Source organism: Myxocyprinus asiaticus, chromosome 27 (assembly GCF_019703515.2).
Source record: "Myxocyprinus asiaticus isolate MX2 ecotype Aquarium Trade chromosome 27, UBuf_Myxa_2, whole genome shotgun sequence".
NCBI classification, from domain to species: Eukaryota; Metazoa; Chordata; class Actinopteri; order Cypriniformes; family Catostomidae; genus Myxocyprinus; species Myxocyprinus asiaticus.
Genome location: NC_059370.1, coordinates 45,885,955 through 45,890,954, shown reverse-complemented (window position 1 = coordinate 45,890,954; position 5,000 = coordinate 45,885,955). Strand labels below are relative to the sequence as shown.

At 42.1% G+C, this 5,000-nt stretch overlaps 1 protein-coding gene across 1 annotated transcript in view; it reads right to left on the bottom strand.

The window, feature by feature from the left end:
* LOC127418096 (cytokine-dependent hematopoietic cell linker) overlaps positions 1-5,000 on the bottom strand; it is a 51,677-nt gene that overhangs the window by 6,916 nt on the left and 39,761 nt on the right. The window lies entirely within an intron of this gene.

The following is a 5,000-nucleotide window of genomic DNA, read 5'->3' as shown; positions in this document are numbered from 1 at the left end:
AGACTGAGAGACAGACAGACAGGGAGACAGACTGAGAGACAGACAGACAGGGAGACAGACTGAGAGACAGACAGACAGGGAGACAGACAGGGAGACAGAAAAAGAGACTGAGAGAGACTGACAGAGAGACAGACAGACAGACAGGGAGACTGACAGACAGATAGATAGAGAGACAGACACAGAGAAAGAGAGAGAGAGAGTTCCGATGGAAGTTGGCAGCAAAAAATATCAGCTCCTGCTGCAACTTCAATTTTTGCCAGAGAATGTATGTTTTTATGACTCAAACACTATTTAACTCTTGTGCATCAATAAAAACAAGTTACTCAGAGGTCCTTAGAGGACAAAAATGTCCACGTCAAAAAAACTGCCATAATAATATTAAATATTAATATTATTTTCCACTTTCAATTAGTTCATTTTTTTTAACCAACATCAGTCCTGATCATAACTTCCAAATATTCATTAATTTTCAGGATTTTAACCCTTTAAATGCCAGTTTGTTTATATAATGCCACTGTTGTTTTTTACATACACACACACACACACACACACACAACACACACTTCTCAATACATACATACAAAACACACTATTGACATCCATACCAACACACACACACAATTTTAGCTGCATCATTTATTCAATTGACAGCCGCTCTTCCCCAGGCGGACCGGAGCAAGTCCTCTGACCCCTGGTGGATGGAATGCCCCTCCGCGTTCTGGCGGCCGGTAGCGAGCCCCTCCGCCCCTGGCAGTGGCTCCACCACTCCAGGTGGCTGGCAGCGAGCCCCTCCTCCCCTTGCAGACGTCGGCCGCGTACAGGTGGCCGGCAACGACTCCTCCATCCCCCGGCGGACAGACACGGCTGCTCCTTTGGGCGGATGGCAGGGGCGAGGACTCCAGGACAGTGCATCCCTCATCCCTCCTGGGTTTCGGAACCAACGTAACAGGGTTATGTGGGTAAGAAGGAGGCTGGAACCGGCTGAACAGTCAAAGTAATATTTAATTAAACAAAAAGACACAAAACACAAACACGGCAGCTGCGTGTGTCTCTCTCTCTCCCAAACTGCCACATCCGGCTTGGACTTATCCTTCTCCTCTGCTGATTAGCCTGATTGGGGGCTGGCCGTGCGCACTCACGGCTTGGCCCCGCCCTCCTCCTCGTCACAATCTCATACAAAGGTGTACACTATAGTCTTCAAAGACAAAGGACAACTGACTCTAACAAGGACAGAAAGAGATGTGGAAGACCAGATGTACAACTAAACAAGAGGATAAGTACATCAGAGTCTCTAGTTTGAGAAATAGACGCCTCACATGTCCTCAGCTGACAGCTTCATTGAATTCTACCCGCTCAACACCAGTTTCATGTACAACAGTAAAGAGAAGACTCAGGGGTGCAGGCCTTATGGGAAGAATTGCAAAGAAAAAGACACTTTTGAAACAGAAAAACAAAAAGAAAAGGTTAGAGTGGGCAAAGAAACACAGACATTGGACAACAGATAATTGGAAAAGAGTGTTCTGGATCTTAACCCCATTGAGCTTTTGTGGGATCAGCTAGACTGTAAGGTGCATGAGAAGTGCCCGACAAGACAGCCACATCTATGGCAAGTGCTACAGGAAGTGTGGGGTGAAATGTCACCTGAGTATCTGGACAAACTGACAGCTAGAATAACAAGGATCTGCAAAGCTGTCATTGCTGCACATGGAGGAGTTTTTAGATGAGAACTCTTTGAAGTATTTACCTACTGCTCTTCTCTAGACAGCAGCACAGTGGACTACGCCATCACAGATCTAGACCAAAACAAGATTTCTTCACAGTGATGCCACAGCTACCTCTCTCAGACCACTGTCACATTGGCATTAGTCTGAACAAGTCAGCCAATCTTCTACCATCTTCATATCTGAAGTTTAAACTGTATCCCCTCCAGACAAGTATGAAGCTGAACTCCACAGCACTCAGGTTGAGAACATGATAGATGTGTTTCTCATCACCACATTTAAAGAAGATGAGAAAAGCATCAATATGGCAACAAAACAGTTAAAAATCAAAATGCAAAAGAAATTGGTTAAAGCTGACTGTTTGATAAAGAATGTCAAATGTCAAGAACTACGATTGTTATGAAGTAAAAAACACAGAGACCCCTCAAATCAACTAACACGTGACACCTATCAACAAACTCGCTGCTAAAAAAGCAAAAGAGCTAAATATATGACAACAAAGCTCAACAAGATTTCTGTCCGAAGTCAAAAGAAGAAGAACAAATTCCCATCTGTCACCCAAACACCTGGACAGAACATTTTGGAAACCTTTATACACAAAGTGAACCAAACTCCACCCAAAAACATATGACCTCCCAACTACATCAACTAGAATACACAATAATGGGTCAATTAAATTATTTGGACACCCCCATATCACTTAAGGAAATCCAAATCCCTCAAAAATAAAAAATCTTGCGGCTCAGATAAAATATCAAAATCAAATCAAATCAAATCACTTTTATTGTCACTCAGCCATATACACAAGTGCAATGGTGTGTGAAATTCTTGGGTGCAGTTCCGATCAACATAGCAGTCGTGACAGTGATGAGACATATACCAATTTATAATAAACATCAAATTAACACAACACAATTTAAACATCTGATATACACATAATTACACACAACAATATACAAATAATAACATACACTGTACAGTATACAATATGCACTATATAGATACACATTATTCAATAAAAATAAAAAATAAAATGTATAAAAAAGTATATATAGTATATATAGAATGTACAGTATTGTACTGTATTGACATTCAGGCTTTCGGTCGATAGTCAGTTATTAAGAGAGAAATAATATAATAATAATATAATTTATGACAGTCCGGTGTGAGATATAAGAGTAAGGGTAATAAAGTGCAGTGCTGATGTATTTTGATCGTGGGAGATCAAGAGTTCAGAAGTCTGATTGCTTGTGGGAAGAAGCTGTCATGGAGACGGCTGGTGCGGGTCCTGATGCTGCGATACCGCCTACCTGATGGTAGCAGTGAGAACAGCCCATGGCTCGGGTGGCTGGAGTCTCTGATGATCCTCCGAGCTTTTTTCACACACCGCCTTGTATATATTTCCTGGAAGGAGGGAAGCTCACCTCCGATGATGTGTCTGGCAGTTCGCACCACCCTTTGCAGTGCTTTGCGGTTGTGGGCGGTGCTATTGCCGTACCAGGCGGAGATGCAGCCAGTCAGGATGCTCTCTACAGTGCAGGTGTAGAACCGTGTGAGGATGTGGCGGTTCATTCCAAACTTCCTCAGCCGTCTCAGGAAGAAGAGGCGCTGATGAGCCTTCTTCACAACGACTTCAGTGTGGATGGACCATGTGAGTTCCTCAGTGATGTGGACACCCAGGAACTTGAAGCTGCTGACTCTCTCCACTGGTGCTCCATTGATGGTGATGGGACTGTGTTCTCTGTCTTTTCTTCTGAAGTCCACCACAAGCTCCTTTGTCTTACTGACGTTGAGGGAGAGGTCGTGCTCCTGACACCAGTGTGTCAGAGTGTGCACCTCCTCTCTGTAGACTGTTTCATCATTGTCAGTGATCAGACCTACCACCGTCGTATCATCAGCAAACTTAATGATGGCATTGGAGCTGTGTGTTGCCACATATGCAATGAGATGTTGAAACATGGCAGCCCCAAACTGAATGAGGCCGTTCTCAAATGATTCAATTTGCTCTTAAAATCAGGACAATTTCCTGAGTAGTGGAAAGAAAATCAAATCACTCCAATCTTCAAACAAGGTGGCACATTTAACCCAAACAACTACAGGGGCATTTAAGTGAGCAGCAACCTTGGCAAACTATTCTGTTGCATTATAAATGACAGATTAACCCAATATCTCCAAGAACACCAGACTTTACACAACTGTCAGATTGGATTCATGCCAAAACAGAGAACAACTGATCACATATACACACTGCACACACTTATACACAAACATGTCCACCAAACAAAACAATATTTGGTTGCTTTATTGATTAAAAAAAGCCTTTGATTCAGTTTGGCATGATGGATTGTTCATAAACCTGATTCAGAGTGGAATAGGAGGAAAGGTTTATGATTTAATAAAGGACATGTACAAAGACAGCAAATACTGCATTCAAATAAACACCAGACGAACTGAATATTTCGGCCAGAATAAGGGAGTTCGTCAAGGCTACAGCCTAAGCCCAACTTTATTTAATATTTATATCAATGAATTGGCCACAATGCTTCAAATCTCTTCTAGTCCTGGACTCACTCTAGAGGAACATATGCAGATGACCTGCTGCTGTCACCTACTGAAGAGGGATCACATGAAAGAATCTTACTGCAGTAACTGGGCCTTACCAATAAACATGGACAAGTCTAATGTCATAAATCGTCTTACAGACAAAAAATATGTTTTTACATTTGGGGGAGAAATTCCTAGCCATGTTACCAGTTACAGTTATTTAGGTCAGACAATCTCGGCTTCTGGACAGTTTGACTTGGCAATAAAAGTCCTAACAGACAAGGCTCGTAGGGCATTTTACAGTGTAAGAAAAATATTATTCAAATTTAACCCCCCAATCAAACTGTGGCTGAAAATATTTGCCAGTGTCATTAAACCCATCCTTCTTTATAGCAGTGAAATATGGGGACCCAAATATAAACTAAATTATTAATCCTGGGAAAAAAATTCAAGTGAAATTTTCCATCATGAATTCTGTAAAAACATCCTGGGAGTTCACAGAAGTGTTTCTAATCTGGGCTGTCGGGCAGATTCCCTCTCTTGACTGACATTCAAAAGAGAGCCAGTAAATTCTGGTTCCACCTATCAGACTCTTCCCCAGAATATCCCATCACTGTGCGTTTATACACAGAGCAGCACACCCAGAGAGTGACCCTTTACAGTATTTAGTGGACAAACACCAGCTGAATGTATCAATTCAATGCAGACAGGAAAAATGAAAACAAAAACAAAACA